At 44.5% G+C, this 24,071-nt stretch overlaps 1 pseudogene; it reads right to left on the bottom strand.

Annotated features, from left to right (window-relative positions):
- Positions 1–24,071, bottom strand: part of LOC103637504 (uncharacterized) — a 56,956-nt pseudogene that overhangs the window by 1,440 nt on the left and 31,445 nt on the right.

Here is a 24,071-nt window from a genome sequence, read left to right on the forward strand (position 1 = left end):
CAGGGTAAAATTACTGACACTGGCAGCAACCAGAAACCCTTTCCACTACAACGACCTCGGGAAAGCGCAATACTGTCAGGAGGCCCTTGGAAGCAGTCAACAATCGACATTGAACAGACTCATTTCTCTAATCTTCTCTCTGACCCTGCACAAGAATGATGAGAGGAAATAACAAAGTATGTATCACATTTCCAACATTTGAAACATGATGAAGAGGGTAAAAGAATCATTGACGGGCTGAATTTTTCATCTCAGAAACTGGTGTGCAGAACCAACCAACCTGTCAAAGCTTTTCCTTGGCTTTTCTAGGTGCTCATGTTCGAGGATGCTGTCAAAGCAGTCGACACTTCTCCTCGATCTCTCTCTCTCTCATGTCTGTGTTGGACCTTACCTTTTCCCTATGGCCCGTGCTTCGCCTGCACTTCATGGATCATGCTCTTTTTCGACGACTCTAGCCTCCACGAGGTAGGAGCCTCGAAGATGGCTCCACCGCTAGGGTGTGTTATGTTCTCAGTGACCCATGGCTCGTGGTCAGTCACGACATCTTTTTTAGATGGCAACTTCTTTATGGTCAGTAAGAACTTCTTCAGATGTCGTATGTACACTGGGAATTTCTTCAGGTTGCCATGGTCACCTCCCTCGATCCACGGAGGTTCGTACTTGTGCTGGCACAACTTGTAGAGCCACTTCCAATGGGAGCAGTCCACGACGTCATCTTTTATGCCCTGAAAACAATGCTCCAGTCCAGTTTATTCTTGTTTATTCTTGATCTGAAGCTAGAAGAATAATCCTACCAGTACCATGTAGATGTGTATAAGGAGCTTACATGGATTACCAAAACTGGGCACTTAACATGAGTGATTTTGTCGATGTTCTGCGGATCAAACAAGTGTTAGCATATACGAGATGCTAAATATTTATGCTAATACTTGCGTCAGAGAGGCAAACATTGTATATGTCAAACTAATATGTTTTATTCACATAATACATGACACACAATCCAGATAGCATTGGATTGTGCAGAACCACATCTCTTACGCGATCTAAACGAACAGCTAGATTAAGGGTTGGTCCGCTACCAACAGACTGGCCATACAGAACAATGTCTTCTTCCCTGGTTCCATAAACATCCACAAGGCACTTGTATGTAGCCTCTATGTCAGCGAAGGTATTAGCTTCACTTGGCTGAAGATGGATTTTTAGAGAAAGGTTGTGTCGAAACTGTCATTACTAAAAAGGGTTAACTGCTAAAAAATCCCCTGAATAACTGCTAAAAAATCCACTGGAGCATAAATTAGTTTCAAGGCCTCTTTAATAACAAGAAAGGCTAATGTTGTGAGGCGCCCCTCGGCCGAAGGTGACAGGGTAAGAGCATTAGTTTCAGAAAGTACAGATAAATACCTTACCTGATGACTGCCCATAACCAGAGTAATCATACCTGCAAAGAATGATTGAATTTCTCTAAGACAAGCAAATTCAATTATCAATAACAGACGACAACGAATTTGCTAGAGCTATTTATGTGGTTCAACAAGAATGAAAAAATAGATAGCCTGAACAACGTCTTTCCATTAGAAACCCTAGAGCTCAATTCGATTCAATTCGGGGAGCAAAACAGAGCAGAAGAAAGGCAGACCTCTAGGTGTCCTCGCTGGCGACGACTCCTCTAGCTCCATCCGGATGCTGGAGTTATACCTTGTACGACAGTATAACTGTAATGCCCAAAAAAAATTGGTAGAAGAATAAAATATTATTAATAAAATAAATAAATAAATAAGTTTATAATAAGAATTTAGACTTTGTTCTACCTTTGGAAATTATTAGGGCCTTTCTTTTATATTCAACTAGGAACATTAAAATAGTCATGTGACCAATAAATAAATAAAATTTACCTTGCATCTCATGCTGGAGTTTTATTTGCTTAAGCATTTCAAATTGTGTATGTGCAAATTTCAAACCAAAATTCGGAATATAAATTTAGGAGATGGGAAAGGAAAAAGAATACACACACTATATATATATATAATAGGCGTTATCCTAGGATTTTTATTGGATATTTGAAAAGCTTAAGTTCAAACAGAATTTAAATTTGAATTGGAATTTAAAAACAAAGCAGAAAAATTCATAAAAGAAAAGAAAAACAAAAGAAAGCCTGGCTGGGCCTAAAACTTCATTTTCAGCCCATCTACCATTCCCTCTCTTTTGACCCAGCCCCTTCTCCCTTTCTCTGAGTCGATGGCACGCGGGCCCGCCCGGCCAGCCACCGTGCGCCCACGCTTGGTCCCGCCTTGTGCCTCTAACGTGTGGGCCGTCCTGGTCAGCTGCTTCCTCTGCTCCAAATCTCCCTCGTTGGCGGCTCCGCCAACAGGAATCCGCCGATCTCGCGTGGGTCGTTGTGCCGGGGTAGGAAACTACACGGACCTCACCTCCCGAAGACCTATTCTGGCTACCCCGAAACCATCGCCTCCGTCAGTTTTATCTCCTCAAACTGGATTGCGGCAGTCGCGGCCGAGATCGCCGCGCCGGGCGGCTTCCGCGGACTTGCTGCCGCATAGCTCGTCAACCGTTTGGCGCCTGTGACCGAACACCGCACCATGACCTCGGGTATAAGTACGCGTGCGCGGCTTGGTTATCGCCATAAGCAAATCGGGCTGGGTAATCGTAAGGGTGCCACCGCCAGGGTTTTGTGGTGATTAACCGTGTGTCTACACCGGTGGCTCGGAAGGATCGGTGGGCGGAGGAGGAGCTTCGCCTGGGCATGAATTTCATGGGGGAGGCGTCGCGGGACCATGAGATCAACCAGGCGCCACAATTTTCTCGTTGGTGTGGATCCTCCGCCGTGGGTTCCGCTCGCACCGTGGGCAAGCACCTCTGCGCTACCATCTTGGGTACGTTTTGCCGCTAACGTGTTTGCCCTTGTTCATATACCGCATAGCTGAAAGGGAAATGTGCCTTTGGGCCATTTCTAAGTATTTTGGTGATTTAGTGTCCAACACAAGTGCCTAAGTGTAAAAAGGTGGACAAAGTACAAATCAAGGATAAAGGTATGTTTCTCAGACTTAGTACATTGTTTTATGGACTAATGTATTGTGTCTAAGTGCTGGAAACAGGAAAAATCCAATTGGAAATGTCTTGGCTCAAGCAGCCAAGACTCTGCTGAGTCTGGGGGCACCGGACTGTCCGGTGGTGCACCGGACAGTGTCCGGTGCGCCAGGCTGGCTCGAGCGAAGTGGCCGCTCTCGGGAATTCACCGGCGACGTACGGCTATAATTCACCGGACTGTCCGGTGTGCACCGGACTGTCCGGTGAGCCAACGGTCGGCCGGGCCAACGGTCGGCCGCGCAATCTGCGCGAGACACGTGGCCGAGCCAACGGCTAGAAGGGTGCACCGGACTGTCCGGTGTGCACCGGACATGTCCGGTGCGCCAACGACTCTCAGGCTGCCAACGGTCGACTGCGCCATTTTTGGAAGGAAATCGGGCACCGGACAGTGTCCGGTGTGCACCGGACTGTCTGGTGCGCCAATCGACAGAAGGCAAGATCAGCCTTCCTAGATTGCTCTCAACGGCTCCTAGCTGCCTTGGGGCTATAAAAGGGACCCCTAGGCGCATGGAGGAGCACACCAAGCATTCCTACAACATTACTAAGCACCAAGACATCGATTCCGCGCCTTTGATTCTTTGCGATAGCAATTAGAGCTCTAGTTGAGTGGTGAACTCATTGAGTTGTGTTGTGAGCTCTAGTTGCGACTTGTGTGCGTGGTGTTGCTGTGATTTCTTGTCTTGAGTGCGTTGCTAATCCCTCCCTTTCTCCGTGCTTCTTTATGAACTTCAAGTGTAAGGGCGAGAGGCTCCAAGTTGTGGAGATTCCTCACAAACGGGATTGAGTAAAGCAAGCAAAACATTGTGGTATTCAAGTGGGTCTTTTGACCGCTTGAGAGGGGTTGATTGCAACCCTCGTCCATTGGGACGCCACAACGTGGAGTAGGCAAGCGTTGGTCTTGGCCGAACCACAGGATAACCACAGTGCCATCTCTGTGATTGATCCTTGTTGGTTATTGTGTTTTGTTGAGGATTCCTCTCTAGCCACTTGGCAATTATTGTGCTAACAATTAACCAAGTTTTGTGGCTTAAGTTTTCAAGTTTCACAGGATCACCTATTCACCCCCTCTAGGTGCTCTCAATTGGTATCAGAGTCGTTCTCTTCACAAAGGGACTAACCGCCCGAAGAGATGGATCCTAAGGGGAAGGGTATCGTGATCAACGATAAAGAGAAGGAATCTTTCGTCAACGAGCCGAAGGATGACAAGCCTACCGACTCGGGCTCGGGCCATAGACGGAAAGATGGGAAGAAGAAGAAGACGAGGCGCATCAAGGAGATCGTCTACTACGACGACAGCGATGAGTCTACTTCTTCCCAAAAGGACGACGACCACAACGACTACGAGAGAAGAAAACCGGTCAATTCAAACTTTTCTTTTGATTACTCTCGTATTCCTCAAAGTACAAATGCTCATTTATTATCTATTCCACTTGGTAAACCTCCTCATTTTGATGGAGAGGACTACGGATTTTGGAGTCACAAAATGCGTAGTCACTTGTTCTCTCTCTCCATCCTAGTATATGGGAGATTGTAGGGAGTGGAATGCACTTTGATAGTTCGGATAGTCCCATGTTCATTAATGAGCAAATTCATAAGAATGCACAAGCTACTACTGTTCTTCTAGCTTCATTGTGCAGGGATGAATACCACAAAGTGAGCGGCTTGGATAACGCCAAGCAGATCTGGGACACCCTCAAGATTTCACATGAGGGGAACGACGTCACCTTGCTCACCAAGATGGAGTTGGTGGAGGGCGAGCTTGGACAATTCGCGATGATAAGGGGCGAGGAGCCGACACAAACATACAACCGGCTCAAGACCCTTATCAACAAAATAAGGAGCTACGGAAGCACGCGATGGACGGACCACGACGTCGTCCGACTGATGCTAAGGTCCTTTACCGTTCTTGATCCTCATTTGGTGAATAATATTCGTGAGAATCCCAGGTACACCAAAATGTCGCCCGAAGAAGTCCTTGGAAAATTCGTAAGCGGGCGAATGATGATCAAGGAGGCAAGATACGTGGACGACGCATTAAATGGACCAATCAACGAGCCTCAACCCTTTGCTCTCAAGGCAACAAGAAGCAAGGAGGCGCTACCTAGCAAGGTGGCACAAATTGAGGCGGCCGGACTTAATGATGAAGAGATGGCCCTCATCATCAAAAGATTCAAGACAGCGCTAAAGGGTCGCAAGGGGCAGCCAAGCAAGACCAAAACCAAGGGGAAGCGCTCATGCTTCAAATGCGGTAAGATTGGTCATTTTATTGCTAACTGTCCCGACAATGATAGTGATCAGGATCAAGGGAACAAGAGGGAGAAGAAGAAGAACTATAAGAAGGCAAAGGGCGAGGCACATCTTGGCAAGGAGTGGGATTCAGATTGCTCCTCGTCCGACTCCGACAATGAAGGACTCGCCGCCACCGCCTTCAACAAGTCATCCCTCTTCCCCAACGAGCGTCACACATGCCTTATGGCAAGGGAGAAGAAGGTATGTACTCGAGACTCTACTTATGCTTCTTCAAGTGAGGACGAATCTAGTGATGAGGATGAAATAGATTATTCATGTTTATTTAAGGGCCTAGATAGAACCAAGGTAGATAAAATTAATGAATTGATTGATGCCTTGAATGATAAGAATAGGCTTTTAGAAAAACAAGAAGATTTGTTGTATGAAGAACATGACAAATTTGTAGAAGCACAAAAAACTCATGCCTTAGAAGTTAAAAGAAATGAAATGCTTTCTTGTGAATTATCTTCTTGCTATGAGACGATTTCTAGCTTAAGGAGCATTAATGATGATTTGAATGCTAAGTTAGAAATAGCCGGTAAATCAACAACTTGTGTAGAAAATGTTGTTATTTGCAATAGATGTAAAGATTTTGATATTGATGCTTGTAGTGAACACATAGCTTCTATTGCTAAGTTAAATGATGAAATGGCTAGTCTTAATGCCCAACTTAAGACTAGCAAAAGTGATTTTGATAAACTAAAATTTGCCAGGGATGCCTACACGATTGGTAGACACCCCTCAATTAAGGATGGGCTTGGCTTCAGGAGGGAAGCCAAGAACTTAACAAGCCATAAGGCTCCCATCTCCGCCAAGGAGAAAGGGAAGGCCCCTATGGCAAGTAGTACTAAAAAGAACCGTGCTTTTATGTACAATGATAGAAGACAGTCTCATAGGAGTTGTAATGCTTTTGATTCACATGTCTATGATTCTTATGCTATGTATGCTTCCAGTTCTTCCTATATGCATGGTAGAGATATGCCTAGGAAAAATATTCATCATGTGCCTAGAAAGAATATTGTTCATGTTCCTAGAAAAGTTATGAATGGTCCCTCTACAATTTATCATGCTTTAAATGCTTCCTTTGCTATATGTAGAAAGGATAGGAAGATAATTGCTAGGAAATTAGGGGCAAAATGCAAGGGTGATAAAACTTGCATTTGGGTCCCTAAGGAAATTGTGACTAACCTTGTAGGACCCAACAAGAGTTGGGTACCTAAGACCCAAGCCTAAATTTGCCTTGCAGGTTTATGCATCCGGGGGTTCAAGCTGGATTATCGACAGCGGATGCACAAACCACATGACGGGGGAGAAGAAGATGTTCACCTCCTACGTCAAGAATAAGGATTCCCAAGATTCAATCATATTCGGTGATGGGAACCAAGGCAAGGTGAAAGGTTTAGGCAAGATTGCAATATCAAATGAGCACTCTATCTCTAATGTGTTTTTAGTTGAGTCTCTTGGATATAATTTACTATCTGTCAGTCAATTATGTAATATGGGATATAATTGTCTATTTACAAATGTAGATGTGTCTGTCTTTAGGAGATGTGATGGTTCATTAGCTTTTAAGGGTGTACTAGACGACAAACTTTATTTAGTTGATTTTGCAAAAGAGGAGGCCGGTCTAGATGCATGCTTAATTGCTAATACTAGCATGGGCTGGCTGTGGCATCGCCGCTTAGCACATGTGGGGATGAAGAACCTTCACAAGCTTCTAAAGGGAGAACACGTGATAGGTTTGACTAACGTGCAATTCGAAAAAGATAGACCTTGTGCAGCTTGTCAAGCAGGTAAACAAGTGGGAGGAGCACATCACAGCAAGAATGTGATGACCACTTCAAGACCTCTGGAGCTGCTGCATATGGACCTCTTTGGACCCGTCGCCTATCTGAGCATAGGAGGAAGTAAGTATGGTCTAGTTATTGTTGATGACTTTTCCCGCTTCACTTGGGTGTTCTTTTTGCAGGATAAGTCTGAAACCCAAGGGACCCTCAAGCGCTTCCTCAGGAGAGCTCAAAATGAGTTTGAGCTCAAGGTGAAGAAGATAAGGAGCGATAATGGGTCCGAGTTCAAGAACCTTCAAGTGGAGGAGTTCCTTGAGGAGGAGGGGATCAAGCACGAGTTCTCCGCTCCCTACACACCTCAGCAAAATGGTGTGGTAGAGAGGAAGAACAGGACGCTCATTGATATGGCGAGGACTATGCTTGGAGAGTTCAAGACCCCCGAGCGCTTTTGGTCGGAAGCCGTGAACACGGCTTGCCACGCCATCAACAGGGTCTACCTTCACCGCCTCCTCAAGAAGACTTCATATGAGCTGCTGACTGGTAACAAACCCAATGTGTCTTACTTTCGTGTATTTGGGAGCAAGTGTTATATTCTTGTGAAGAAAGGTAGAACTTCTAAATTTGCTCCCAAAGCTATAGAAGGGTTTTTATTAGGTTATGATTCAAATACAAAGGCGTATAGGGTCTTCAACAAATCATCGGGTTTGGTTGAAGTCTCTAGCGACGTTGTATTTGATGAGACTAATGGCTCTCCAAGAGAGCAAGTTGTTGATCTTGATGATGTAGATGAAGAAGACGTTCCAACGGCCGCGATACGCACCATGGCGATTGGAGATGTACGGCCTCAGGAACAATTGGAGCAAGATCAACCGTCTTCCTCAACTATGGTGCATCCCCCAACCCAAGATGACGAACAGGTACCTCAAGTGGAGGCGCATGATCAAGGGGGAGCACAGGATGTTCAAGTTGAAGAGGAAGAAGCACCTCAGGCACCTCCAACCCAAGTTCGAGCGACGATCCAAAGGGATCATCCCGTCGACCAAATTTTGGGTGATATTAGCAAGGGAGTAACTACTCGCTCTATATTAGTTAATTTTTGTGAGCATTACTCCTTTGTCTCTTCTATTGAGCCTTTCAGGGTAGAAGAGGCCTTGCTAGATCCGGACTGGGTGTTGGCCATGCAGGAGGAACTAAACAACTTCAAGCGCAATGAAGTTTGGACACTGGTGCCTCGTCCCAAGCAAAACGTTGTGGGAACCAAGTGGGTGTTCCGCAACAAACAGGACGAGCACGGGGTGGTGACGAGGAACAAGGCTCGACTTGTGGCAAAAGGTTATGCCCAAGTCGCAGGTTTGGACTTTGAGGAGACTTTTGCTCCTGTGGCTAGGCTAGAATCAATTTGTATCTTGCTAGCATATGCCGCTCACCATTCTTTCAGGTTGTACCAAATGGATGTGAAGAGCGCTTTCCTCAACGGGCCGATCAAGGAGGAAGTGTACGTGGAGCAACCCCCTGGCTTCGAGGATGAACGGTACCCCGACCACGTGTGTAAGCTCTCTAAGGCGCTCTATGGACTTAAGCAAGCCCCAAGAGCATGGTATGAATGCCTTAGAGACTTCTTAATTGCTAATGCTTTCAAGGTTGGGAAAGCCGATCCAACTCTTTTTACTAAGACTTGCGATGGTGATCTTTTTGTGTGCCAAATTTATGTCGATGACATAATATTTGGTTCTACTAATCAAAAGTCTTGTGAAGAGTTTAGCAGGGTGATGACGTAGAAATTCGAGATGTCGATGATGGGCGAGTTGAACTACTTCCTTGGGTTCCAAGTGAAGCAACTCAAGGACGACACCTTCATCTCCCAAACGAAGTACACGCAAGATTTGCTAAAGCGGTTTGGAATGAAGGACGCCAAGCCCGCCAAGACGCCGATGGGAACCGACGGACACACCGACCTCAACAAAGTCTCAAAGGAGGATTGAAAGGGAAAAGGTGGACTTGGACCATGCAAGACTTCCACTGCACTCCGATGAAAAGAGTAACTTTTCCAAGTTCATCTTTATACTCTTACTGCCTTTGTACTCTTATTTGAAGATTTTGGTGAGGCAATGGGGTTAAAGGGCCAAGATTGATCCCGTTTTGGTGCTTGATGCCAAAGGGGGAGAAAATAAAGGCCAAAGCAATAAATGGATCAGCTACCACTTGAGAGATTTTGAAAATAGTAGAATAGAGCTTTTGGTTTGTCAAAAGTTGGCTTCTTGTGGGGAGAAGTATTGATTATGGGAAAAAGGGGAGTTGTTGAAATCTTGAATCAATTTCTCTTGGAATGACTCTCTTTATGTCTTAACATGTGTGTTTGACTTAGAGATGGAAATTTGAGTTTGATTTGCAAAAACAAACCAAGTGGTGGCATAGAGTGATCCATATATGTCAAATTGAATCAAAACAATTTTAAGTTCTAATTTGAATTGATTTTGTACTTGTTCCACTTGCTTTATGTTGTGTTGGCATAAATCACCAAAAAGGGGGAGATTGAAAGGGAAATGTGCCTTTGGGCCATTTCTAAGTATTTTGGTGATTTAGTGTCCAACACAAGTGCCTAAGTGTAAAAAGGTGGACAAAGTACAAATCAAGGATAAAGGTATGTTTCTCAGACTTAGTACATTGTTTTATGGACTAATGTATTGTGTCTAAGTGCTGGAAACAGGAAAAATCCAATTGGAAATGTCTTGGCTCAAGCAGCCAAGACTCTGCTGAGTCTGGGGGCACCGGACTGTCCGGTGGTGCACCGGACAGTGTCCGGTGCGCCAGGCTGGCTCGAGCGAAGTGGCCGCTCTCGGGAATTCACCGGTGACGTACGACTATAATTCACCGGACTGTCCGGTGTGCACCGGACTGTCCGGTGAGCCAACGGTCGGCCGGGCCAACGGTCGGCCACGCAATCTGCGCGGGACACGTGGCCGAGCCAACAGCTAGAAGGGTGCACCGGACATGTCCGGTGCGCCAACGGCTCTCAGGCTGCCAACGGTCGACTGCGCCATTTTTGGAAGGAAATCGGGCACCGGACAGTGTCCGGTGTGCACCGGACTGTCCGGTGCGCCAATCGACAGAAGGCAAGATCAGCCTTCCTAGATTGCTCTCAACGGCTCCTAGCTGCCTTGGGGCTATAAAAGGGACCCCTAGGCGCATGGAGGAGCACACCAAGCATTCCTACAACATTCCTAAGCACCAAGACATCGATTCCGCGCCTTTGATTCTTTGCGATAGCAATTAGAGCTCTAGTTGAGTGGTGAACTCATTGAGTTGTGTTGTGAGCTCTAGTTGCGACTTGTGTGCGTGGTGTTGCTGTGATTTCTTGTCTTGAGTGCGTTGCTAATCCCTCCCTTGCTTCGTGCTTCTTTGTGAACTTCAAGTGTAAGGGCGAGAGGCTCCAAGTTGTGGAGATTCCTCGCAAACGGGATTGAGTAAAGCAAGCAAAACATCATGGTATTCAAGTGGGTCTTTGGACCGCTTGAGAGGGGTTGATTGCAACCCTCGTCCATTGGGACGCCACAACGTGGAGTAGGCAAGTGTTGGTCTTGGCCGAACCATGGGATAACCACCGTGCCATCTCTGTGATTGATCCTTGTTGGTTATTGTGTTTTGTTGAGGATTTCTCTCTAGCCACTTGGCAATTATTGTGCTAACAATTAACCAAGTTTTGTGGCTTAAGTTTTCAAGTTTCACAGGATCACCTATTCACCCCCCTCTAGGTGCTCTCAATAGCACTCACTTGAATAGAGATTAGAGCTCGGGATCGTGGATTGGGAGCGGGCGGCGATGGCCTCCGCCGTGGCCCTGTATAGCGCCGCCGCCTGGGCATGTCGGGGGTAGAAGAAAGGATTGGGTGAGTTGTCAGCCGTTGGATTCAGCGGGGGCGGTGGGGATTAGATGGGAAAATAACTCTTGATGCATTGAATCCGGGTCGTTGATACGATCGCAGGCGGATCGGATGTAGTCGTACTGTGGGCCGTAGATCTCAAATCCTGTGGTCTGTATTGAATACCGTTCGGATTAATGATGATCTAATTGTAGCCGCTGATAGAAGATCGGGCGGTTCAGGATGCAAGATACCCCTTCGGTCTGGAGATCTTTCTAAAGAGCCCCTCGGTTTTACTATAATAAACCCGCCGTCCCCTAAAGTTATAAAATCAATACCAACAAGCCCTGTTTTTTCGCAATTTAGACCCTGGACTTCTGGAGTTTTGTGTCCGCAGTCCACAACCCTTAGGAAATTCAAAATTAATAAAGAAAAAAGTTTTAATATAAAGATAACTACAGAAACTTGTATAATTCATAGAAAATTCATCTTAGCTCATTTTTAATCCATTCCAGTGCCAGTAATTTCGTATTAATATTTTCTATCCACTAGTAACTCTGTTTAACCATGAAACTTGGATTAAAATTGTTCACTTGAATTATTTTATACTAGGTACTTAATGACTTTGGAAATCCATAACTTCTTTGTTTAAATTCCGTTTTGATCCATTCTAGTTGCATTAGTCTCACAATAATATTTATTATCATCTGGTAACTATGTTTTGTCATGAAATATAGGTTAAAATGTTGCACTTAGTCTATTCTATACTTAACCACGTGGATCTTCCGAATACCATAACTTCATAACCGTAACTCCGAATTTAGGGCTTCTCGCGTCCGCGATCCCGTAGCAACGCGTAGCTTAGTATTATTCAGTTTATTCTTATGTTTGGTGTGATGTTAATTTTGCTTGTACCATGTTTGTCTGTATTGCTACGTTTAGTAGTGAGGACACATGTCATCTGAAGAGCAAGTTGGTACCTGGAATTTCAAGTCCCAGGCAAGTTGTGCCCTTGATCACTTCTTTTTACCCAGTCATGTTCTGATTAATCATAATGATCTGCATAGGTTAATTTTGATGGGACCCAATAGGTTACCCTAGTTTGACTATCTTTATACCTTGTTCACCACTGAATTTTTGGGTAGTACCTGCTATTGCTTTATGTGGTTTTGGGTATAGAGATATATTTTATTCATGATTATCTTTTATTATCAGTTATTATTTACTGTTCATGATAAGATCATTATGTTAATTGGAACATGGAGAACCACCCGGGAAAACAGTGCTACCACAAGGGTTTAATGGGACGCCCTTGGCTGATTAATTAGGAAAGCTAGTGGATAACTACCTTACCCGAAAGGGGCAAGGGCAGTAGGGGAGTGGTCAGTGTAGGGAGGCCCTTGGGATGATTTTGCTGTGATGGCGGTCATGCGAGGGATTCCTGCATTGGAGCTTCCTATAAACTGTAGCGGGTTTTCTGAAGCTAGTGGAACTTTGTAAAGGCCTCATAGTGTTACCCTGCCTCGCCTCCTCGGTAGAGGTGTATGGGATTGGCCGTCTCTTGGCAGATGGGTAATGAAAGGGAATTAGGCTTACACCTATATTCCTAAATTGATTTTGGTGGTTGAATTGCCCAACACAAATAATTGGACTAACTAGTTTGCCCAAGTTTATAAGTTCTACAGGTACCAAAGGTTCACAATAAGCCAATAAAAAGATCAAGAGAAAGGGTTCAAATAAAGGAGCAAAGGGACAACCGAAGGCACCCTGGTCGGGCGCACCGGACTGTCCGGTGTGCCACCGGACAGTGTCCGGTGCACCAGGGGACTCCAAGCTGAACTCTTCACCTTCGGGAATTTTCAGAGGCGTCGCGCTATAATTCACCGGACAGTCCGGTGTACACCGGACAGTGTCCGGTGCTCCAAGAATGAAGCAACTCTGAACTCGCCAGCTTCGAGAATTTGCAACTGCTAGTCCGCTATAATTAACCGGACATGTCCGGTGCACACTGGACTGTCCGGTGTGACAGCTGAACAACGGCTACTTCGGCGCCAACGGTCACCTGCAGCGCATTAAATGCGCGCCAGAGCGCGCAGAAGTCAGGCACGCGCGAAACGGCGCACCGGACACTCTACAGTGCATGTCCGGTGCGCCACCGGACATCCAGGCGGGCCCAGCAGTCAGAGCTCCAACGGTCGGAACCCTAACGTTCGGGTGACGTGGCTGGCGCACCGGACATGTCCGGTGCACCATGCGACAGACAACCTCCACCCAAATGGCTAGTTTGGTGGTTGGGGCTATAAATACCCCAACCACCCCACATTCAAGTCATCCAAGTTTTCCACTTCTCAACCACTTACAAGAGCTAGGCATTCAATTCTAGACACACTCAAGTGATCAAATCCTCTCCAATTCCACACAAGGCTATAGTGATTAGCGAGAGAGATTTGCCGTGTTCTTTTGAGCTCTTTTGCGCTTGGATTGCTTCTTTTCTTTCTCACTTGTTCTTGTGATCAAAACTCCATTGTAACCGAGGCAAGAGACACCAATTGTGTGGTGGTCCTTGCGGGGAAGTTTTGTTCCCGGATTGATTTGAGAAGAGAAGCTCACTCGGTCCGAGGGACCGTTTTGAGAGAGGGAAAGGGTTGAAAAAGACCCGTCCTTTGTGGCCTCCTCAACAGGGAGTAGGTTTGCGAGAACCGAACCTCGGTAAAACAAATCCGCGTGTCACACCCTTCATTCGCTTGCAATTTGTTTTGCGCCCTCTCTCTCGGACTCATTATTATTTCTTACGCTAACCCGGCTTATAGTTGTGATTAATTTTATAAATTTCACTTTCGCCCTATTCACCCCCCTCTAGGCGACTTTCAATTGGTATCAGAGCCCGGTGCTTCATTAGAGCCTAACCGCTCGAAGTGATGTCGGGAGATCACACCAAGAGGGAGATGGAGACCGGCGACAATCCCACTACGAGTCATGGGAGCACTTCATCGAAAGAGTCCCACACCAAGAGGAAGGAGAAGAAGAAGGACTCCAACAAAGGGAAAGGGAAGGAGAAGAAATCTTCTTCCCACAAGTCGCATCGAAGAGGCGACAAGCACAAGAGGATGAGGAAAGTGGTCTACTACGAGACCGACACTTCATCAACGTCGACCTCCGACTCCGACGCACTGTCCGTCACTTCTAAGCGCCAAGAGCGCAAGAAGTATAGTAAGATCCCCCTACGCTACCCTCGCACTCCTAAACATACACCTTTACTTTCTGTCCCATTAGGCAAACCACCAACATTTGATGGTGAAGATTATGCTAGGTGGAGTGATATGATGCGATATCACCTAACCTCACTCCACAAAAGTATATGGGATGTTGTTGAGTTTGGTGTACAGGTACCATCCGTAGGGGATGAAGATTATGATGAGGACGAAGTGGCCCAAATCGAGCACTTCAACTCCCAAGCCACCACTATACTCCTCACCTCTCTAAGTCGAGAGGAGTATAACAAGGTGCAAGGGTTGAAGAGCGCCAAGGAGATTTGGGACGTGCTAAAAACCGCGCACGAAGGAGATGAGGTGACCAAGATCACCAAACGGGAAACGATCGAGGTGGAGCTCGGTCGCTTCCGTCTTCGCCAAGGGGAGGAGCCACAAGACATGTACAACCGGCTCAAAACCTTGGTGAACCAAGTGCGCAACCTCGAGAGCAAAAAATGGGATGACCACGAAGTGGTTAAGATTATTCTAAGATCACTTGTTTTCCTTAACCCAACTAAAGTTCAGTTAATTCGTGGCAATCCTAGATATACTCAAATGACCCCCGAGGAAGTTATAGGTAATTTTGTGAGCTTTGAGTTGATGATCAAAGGCTCAAAGAAGATCAACGAGCTTGATGGCCCCTCCACGTCCGAAGCACAACCGGTCGCATTCAAGGCGACGGAAGAAAAGAAGGAGGAAGCTACTCCAAGTCGAACATCCACCGACGCCTCCAAGCTCGACAACGAGGAGATGGCGCTCATCCTCAAGAGCTTCTGTCAAATCCTCAAGCAAAGGAGGGGGAAAGATTACAAGCCCCGCTCCAAGAGAGTTTGCTACAAGTGTGGTAAGCCCGGTCACTTTATTGCTAAATGTCCATTATCAAGTGATAGTGACAGGGACAACGACAAGAAGGGGAGAAGAAAAGAGAAGAAGAGATATCACAAGAAGAAGGGCGGCGATGCCCATGTGTGCCGCGAGTGGGACTCCGACGAGAGCTCCACCAACTCCTCCTCCGACGAGGACGCCGCCAACATCGCCGTCACCAAGGGTCTTCTCTTCCCCAACGTCGGCCACAAATGCCTCATGGCCAAGGAGGGCAAAAGGAAGAAGGTAAAATCAAGATCCTCCACCAAATATGAAACATCTAGCGATGAGGATAATGCTAGTAATGAGGAGGATAACTTGCGCATTCTTTTTTCCGACCTAAACATGCAACAAAAGGAAAAACTAAATGAGCTAATTAGTGCCATCCATGAAAAGGATGATCTCTTGGACTCCCAAGAGGACTTCCTAATCAAGGAAAATAAAAAGCATGTTAAGGTTAAGAATGCTTATGCTCTAGAAGTAGAAAAATGTGAGAAATTATCTAGTGAGCTAAGCACATGCCATGACACTATTGCCAACCTTAGAAATGAAAATGCCAGATTAATTGCTAAGGTTGATTCTCATGTTTGTGATGTTTCAATTCCCAATCTTAGAAATGATAATGATGATTTGCTTGCTAAGATTGAAGAATTAAACACCTCTCTTGCTAGAGTTAGGGTTGAAAATGAAAAATTAATTGCTAAGGCTAAAGAATTAGATGTTTGCAATGTTACAATTTCCGATCTTAGAGATAACAATGATATTTTGCGTGCTAAGATTGTTGAACTTAATTCTTGCAAACCCTCTACATCTACCATTGAGCATGTTTCCATTTGCACTAGATGTAGAGATATTAATGTTGATGCTATTCATGATCACATGGCTTTAATTAAACAACAAAATGATCATATAGCAAAATTAGATGCTAAAATTGCCGAGCATAACTTAGAAAATGAAAAGTTTAAATTTGCTAGAAGTATGCTCTATAATGGGAGACGCCCTGGCATCAAGGATGGCACTGGCTTCCAAAGGGGAGACAATGTCAAACTTAGTGCCCCTCCTAAAAGACTGTCTAATTTTGTTAAGGGCAAGGCTCCCATGCCTCAGGATAACAAGGGCTACATTTTATACCCTGTCGGCTATCCTGAGAGCAAAATTAGGAGAATTCATTCTAGGAAGTCTCACTCTAGCCCTAACCATGCTTTTATGTATAAGGGTGAGACATCTAGCTCTAGGCAACCAACCCGTGCTAAGTTGCCTAAGAAGAAAACTCCTAGTGCATCAAATGATCATGACATTTCATTTAAAACTTTTGATGCATCATATGTTTTAACTAACAAATCCGGCAAGATAGTTGCCAAGTTTGTTGGGGGCAAACACAAGGGGTCAAAGACTTGTGTTTGGGTACCCAAAGTTCTTGTTTCTAATGCCAAAGGACCCAAAACCGTTTGGGTACCTAAAGTCAAGAACTAAACTTGTTTTGTAGGTTTATGCATCCGGGGGCTCAAGTTGGATCATCGATAGCGGGTGCACAAACCACATGACGGGGGAGAAGAAGATGTTCTCCTCCTATGAGAAAAACCAAGATCCCCAACGAGCTATCACATTCGGGGATGGAAATCAAGGTTTGGTAAAAGGTTTGGGTAAAATAGCTATATCTCCTGACCATTCCATTTCCAATGTTTTTCTTGTAGATTCTTTAGATTACAATTTGCTTTCTGTATCCCAATTATGTCAAATGGGCTACAACTGTCTCTTTACTGATGTAGGTGTCACTGTCTTTAGAAGAAGTGATGATTCAATAGCCTCTAAGGGAGTGTTAGAGGGTCAGCTATACTAGGTAGATTTTGATAGAGCTGAACTCGACACTTGCTTAATTGCTAAGACTAACATGGGTTGGCTCTGGCACCGCCGACTAGCCCATGTTGGAATGAAGAATCTTCATAAGCTTCTAAAGGGAGAGCACATTTTAGGACTAACGGATGATCATTTTGAGAAAGACAGGATTTGTAGCGCGTGCCAAGCCGGGAAGCAAGTTGGCACTCATCATCCACACAAGAACATCATGACGACTGACAGGCCACTGGAGCTCCTACACATGGATCTATTCGGCCCGATCGCTTACATAAGCATCGGCGGGAGTAAGTACTGTCTAGTTATTGTGGATGATTATTCTCGCTTCACTTGGGTATTCTTTTTGCAGGAAAAATCTCAAACCCAAGAGACCTTAAAGGGATTCTTAAGACGGGCTCAAAATGAGTTCGACTTGAGGATCAAGAAAATTAGAAGCGACAACGGGACGGAGTTCAAGAACTCACAAATTGAAAGCTTCCTTGAGGAGGAGGGCATCAAGCATGAGTTCTCTTCTCCCTACACGCCACAACAAAATGGTGTAGTGGAGAGGAAGAATCGAACTCTATTGGACATGGCAAGAACCATGCTTGATGAGTACAAGACACCGGATCGGTTTTGGGCCGAGGCGGTTAACACCGCCTGCTACGCCATCAACCAGTTATATCTACACCGAATCCTCAAGAAGACATTATATGAACTCCTAACCGGTAAAAAGCCCAGTATTTCATACTTTAGAGTCTTTGGTAGCAAATGCTTTATTCTTGTTAAAAGAGGTAGAAAATCTAAATTTGCTCCTAAGACTGTAGAAGGCTTTTTACTAGGATATGACTCAAACACAAGGGCATATAGAGTCTTTAACAAGTCCTCAGGACTTGTTGAAGTTTCTTGTGACGTTGTGTTTGATGAAACTAATGGTTCTCAAGTAGAGCAAGTTGATCTTGATGAGATAGGTGAAGAAGAGGCTCCGTGCATCGCGCTAAGGAACATGTCCATTGGGGATGTGTGTCCTAAGGAATCCGAAGAGCCTCCAAATGCACAAGATCAACCATCCTCCTCCACGCAAGCATCTCCTCCAACTCAAAATGAGGACGAGGCTCAAGTTGATGAAGGAGAAGGTCAAAGAGATGAGCCACCTCAAGATGACGACAATGATCAAGGGGGAGATGCAAATGATCAAGACAAGGAGGATGAAGAACCAAGGCCGCCACACCCAAGAGTCCACCAAGCAATCCAACGAGATCACCCCGTCGACACCATCCTCGGCGACATTTATAAGGGGGTAACCACTAGATCTCGTGTTGCACATTTTTGTGAGCATTACTCTTTTGTTTCCTCTATTGAGCCACACAGGGTAGAGGAAGCACTCCAGGATTCGGATTGGGTGATGGCGATGCAAGAGGAGCTCAACAATTTCACTAGGAACGAGGTATGGCATTTAGTTCCACGTCCTAACCAAAATGTTGTAGGAACCAAGTGGGTCTTCCGCAACAAGCAAGACGAGCATGGTGTGGTGACAAGGAACAAAGCTCGACTCGTGGCCAAGGGGTATTCACAAGTCGAAGGTTTGGATTTTGGTGAAACCTATGCACCCATAGCTAGGCTTGAGTCAATTCATATATTATTAGCCTATGCTACTTACCATGGCTTCAAGCTTTACCAAATGGACGTGAAGAGTGCCTTCATCAATGGACCAATTAAGGAAGAGGTCTATGTTGAGCAACCTCCCGGCTTTGAAGACAGTGAGTACCCTAACCATGTCTATAGGCTCTCTAAGGCGCTTTATGGGCTCAAGCAAGCCCCAAGAGCTTGGTATGAATGCCTTAGAGATTTCCTTATTGCTAATGGCTTCAAAGTTGGCAAGGCCGATCCTACTTTATTTACTAAAACTCGTGACAATGATTTGTTTGTATGCCAAATTTATGTTGATGATATCATATTTGGGTCTACTAATGAATCTACCTGTGAAGAATTTAGTAGGATCATGACACAAAAATTCGAGATGTCGATGATGGGGGAGTTGAAGTATTTTCTAGGATTCCAAGTCAAGCAACTCCAAGAAGGCACCTTCATTAGCCAAACGAAGTATACTCAAGACATTCTAACCAAGTTTGGAATGAAGGATGCTAAGCCCATCAAGACACCCATGGGGACCAATGGGCATCTCGACCTCGACACGGGAGGTAAATCCGTCGATCAAAAGGTATATCGGTCGATGATATGTTCATTACTCTATTTATGTGCATCTCGACCGGACATTATGCTTTCCGTATGCATGTGTGCAAGATTCCAAGCCGACCCTAAGGAATCTCACCTTACGGCCGTAAAACGAATCTTGAGATATTTGGCTTATACTCCTAAGTTTGGGCTTTGGTACCCTCGGGGATCCACATTTAATTTGCTTGGTTATTCGGATGCCGATTGGGCGGGGTGTAAGATTAATAGAAAGAGCACATCGGGGACTTGCCAGTTCTTGGGAAGATCCTTGGTGTCTTGGGCTTCAAAGAAGCAAAATTCGGTCGCTCTTTCTACCGCCAAAGCCGAGTATATTGCCGCAGGCCATTGTTGCGTGCAATTGCTTTGGATGAGGCAAACCCTGCGGGACTATGGTTACAAATTAACCAAAGTTCCTCTTCTATGTGATAATGAGAGTGCAATCCGCATGGCGGATAATCCCGTTGAGCATAGCCGCACTAAACACATAGCCATTCGGTATCATTTTCTTAGGGATCACCAACAAAAGGGGGATATCGAGATTGCATACATTAATACTAAAGATCAATTAGCCGATATCTTTACCAAGCCACTAGATGAACAAACTTTTACCAAACTTAGGCATGAGCTCAATATTCTTGATTCTCGGAATTTCTTTTGCTAATTCGCACACATAGCTCTTAAGTATACCTTTGATCATGTCTCTTTTATATATGCTATGACTAATGTGTTTTCAAGTGTATTTCAAACCAAGTCATAGGTATATATTGAAAGGGAATTGGAGTCTTCGGCGAAAACAAAGGCTTCCACTCCACTCTATCACTCATCCTTCGCCGACACTCCGAGCATCTCTCCATCTTTGGTATAATCTTCACTCATATGTTTTTATTTGCCAAAGGGGAGAAAGTAGTTATCAAGGGCTTATATCTCACTCAAAGTATCTGTTTTTGGCGATTCATGCCAAAGGGGGAGAAAAGTATGAGCCCAAAGCAAAAGGACCGCACCACCACCCTAATTTTAAAATTAATGATTTTCAATTGGTAAATTTCAAAAATTGGTATCTCTTTGTGTTCTAAAGGGGGAGAAAGTAGTATTTTCAAAATTGATATCTTAAAACCCTCTTGAACACTAAGAGGAGAATTTATTGAGGGGGAGTTTTGTTTAGTCAAAGGAAAAGCATTTGAAACAAGGGGACAAAATTTCAAATCTTGAAAATGCTTCGCAAAATCTTATTCATTTACCTTTGACTATTTGCAAAAAGACGTTGAAAAGGATTTACAAAAATAATTTGCAAAAACAAAACTTGTGGTGCAAGCGTGGTCCAAAATGTTAAAAATAAAGAAACAATCCATGCATATCTAGTAAGTAATATTTATTGACTCAATTCTAAATAACCTTTGCACTTGCATATGCAAACTAGTTCAATTATGCACTTCCATATTTGCTTTGTTTTGTGTTGGCATCAATCACCAAAAAGGGGGAGATTGAAAGGGAATTAGGCTTACACCTATATTCCTAAATTGATTTTGGTGGTTGAATTGCCCAACACAAATAATTGGACTAACTAGTTTGCCCAAGTTTATAAGTTCTACAGGTACCAAAGGTTCACAATAAGCCAATAAAAAGATCAAGAGAAAGGGTTCAAATAAAGGAGCAAAGGGACAACCGAAGGCACCCTGGTCGGGCGCACCGGACAGTGTCCGGTGCACCATCGGACAGTGTCCGGTGCACCAGGGGACTCCAAGCTGAACTCTTCACCTTCGGGAATTTTCAGAGGCATCGCGCTATAATTCACCGGACAGTCCGGTGTACACCGGACAGTGTCCGGTGCTCCAAGAATGAAGCAACTCTAAACTCGCTAGCTTCAGGAATTTGCAACGGCTAGTCCGCTATAATTCACCGGACATGTCCGGTGCACACCGGACTGTCCGGTGTGACAGCTGAACAACGGCTACTTCGGCGCCAACGGTCACCTGCAGCGCATTAAATGCGCGCCAGAGTGCGCAGAAGTCAGGCACGCACGAAACGGCGCACCGGATACTCTATAGTGCATGTCCGGTGCGCCACCGGACATCCAGGCGGGCCCAGCAGTCAGAGCTCCAACGGTCGGAACCCTAACGTTCGGGTGACGTGGCTGGCGCACCGGACATGTCCGGTGTGCACCGGACTGTCCGGTGCACCATGCGACAGACAGCCTCCACCCAAACGGCTAGTTTGGTGGTTGGGGCTATAAATACCCCCAACCACCCCACATTCAAGTCATCCAAGTTTTCCACTTCTCAACCACTTACAAGAGCTAGGCATTCAATTCTAGACACACTCAAGTGATCAAATCCTCTCCAATTCCACACAAGGCTATAGTGATTAGCGAGAGAGATTTGTCGTGTTCTTTTGAGCTCTTGCGCTTGGATTGCTTCTTTTCTTTCTCACTTGTTCTTGTGATCAAAACTCCATTGTAACTGAGGCAAGAGACACCAATTGTGTGGTGGTCCTTGCGGGGAAGTTTTGTTCCCGGATTGATTTGAGAAGAGAAGCTCACTCGGTCCGAGGGACCGTTTTGAGAGAGGGAAAGGGTTGAAAAAGACTCGGCCTTTGTGGCCTCCTCAACGGGGAGTAGGTTTGCGAGAACCGAACCTCGGTAAAACAAATCCGCGTGTCACACCCTTCATTTGCTTGCAATTTGTTTTGCGCCCTCTCTCTCGGACTCATTATTATTTCTTACGCTAACCCGGCTTGTAGTTGTGATTAATTTTATAAATTTCAATTTCGCCCTATTCACCCCCCCTTTAGGCGACTTTCAGGTAACATGACTTGTGGGTAAAGATGCGCAACCTCTGCAGAGTGTAAAACTGGTATACTAGCCGTGCTCACGGTTATGAGCAGCTCGGACACTCACATGATTAATTTATGGAACTAAATTCAATTTGTCATATGCATTGCATCGCAGGTGATGTTGTTACTTTTGTTCTACTACTTATTTGGGTTGATATTTACTTATACTTAGTAATTGCTAATAAAATTTTGACCAACTGTAAAAGCAATGCTCAGCTTCAACCATCTTCTTTGGTAAGCCTTACACTTCATGAGCTCCCACCTTTGGCGAGTTCATGCACATTATTCCCCACAACTTGTTGAGCGATGAACGTATGTGAGCTCACTCTTGCTGTCTCACACCCCCCACAGGTCAAGAACAGGTACCACAGGATGAGGCGCATGGAGGATGATGTGATGTGTTCATGAGAGGTCTAGGCCGTCGTCTCCCAGTCAACTTTAGGTTGCTGGACCGTTGTCTCCTTATAATGTAATTATTTATTTTGTATAGAACTCCTGTTATATAGTAAAGATGTGACATTCGATCCTGTGCCATGATTCATCATATGTGTGAGACTTGGTCCCAGCACACCTGGTGATTATGTTCGCGCCCAGGTCTTGGTGCCCCAAAATCCGGGTGTGACAGAAGTGGTATCAGAGGAATGTTGACTGTAGGACGAAACCTAGATAGAACTGGACAACCCTTATTTACTTACCTTTGGTACTCTGCTTCTTTTCTAAACTTTTCTTAATCTTTCCTCATCTATTTCCGCTTTACTCTGATTATTCTTACCTTTTCTTTCTAAAGACAAATGTGGATTTCACACTTTGAAATCCTGTGCCTAAAGTGACCTTTAGGAATAGAAGACCTACTCCTAGGAACAAAAACAAAACTATTTTTGTAGATATCTATACGCTTAAGTGTTTGTTCTTATGATACTTGTCTGATTTGGATCTTTGATTGAGTGTGATGAGTTGTGGAGTAATGTCCACAATTACATTTGCATATACATCTAGGCATAAAGGAGAATGCTTATAAAAAAATAACTAGACAAACTAGATTATCTCTCATTAAAGTATCTAGTCTAACAATATCCATCTCATCTTAAAAAGATTCTAACCCACACTCATAGATCCATCTTATCCCAAAAGATCATAACTTATCCTAATATATCTAGCTTAATGGATACATCTTATCTTAAAAGATACTCTATTACCTTAGTAGATTCATCTTATCTTGAAATATTCATATTATCCAAACCACTTGATTTATCCCACCATGATCATGATCTAGTCCAAAATAATGAGATCTTAACTAGTTTAATCTAGTCATATTCAATCTAATCTAGATCCTATATAAGCTTATATGATCCTATCTAGTGTGAGTTACTTAATGCTGGTACAAAGGATAAGGCCATACTCCAAATTCACTTAAGCCTAAATTGGTGACTTAGAGCAACTAAAGCCCTACACGACAACTTGACCTACATAATAGGTTACACAACTTATCCAACCAACCTAGAAGCAAAACAACAAGACAGACAGTGCTTAAACTTATTTAACTCATAACCTCCTCCTACCCTACTTTGGGTACATACGAATCTACCTTAAACTACATGTTCCTAATTCGGATAACAACTTCAAGAACAAAGATCGAAGATGATCGGCTTCATCAAATCAAGGAAGAATAAGATTCAAGCTAGATCCTCAAGAGAATCAAGATCCACAATCTTGGATGGAGTCTTTTCTTACCCTACTCTTTCTTACCCCAAACCTATAAATGCTTTAGAGATATCTTTTATCCTGCATAATAAAGTGGCTATACCCATAAAGACCCTGGCTTTCCTAATCACCTGATGATTTACGATACAGAAAAAAAGAGTTTTGGAATTAAAATCAATTAGAAACTAACCCATAGATTACAAACAATTTCTTCTACATCCTTTTTCTTACAAATCTCGAGGACGAGATTATTCCTAAGGGGGGTAGAAATTGTAATGCCCAAAAAAAATTGGTAGAAGAATAAAATATTATTAATAAAAT

Source organism: Zea mays, chromosome 8, assembly GCF_902167145.1.
Source record: "Zea mays cultivar B73 chromosome 8, Zm-B73-REFERENCE-NAM-5.0, whole genome shotgun sequence".
Lineage (NCBI taxonomy): Eukaryota > Viridiplantae > Streptophyta > Magnoliopsida > Poales > Poaceae > Zea > Zea mays.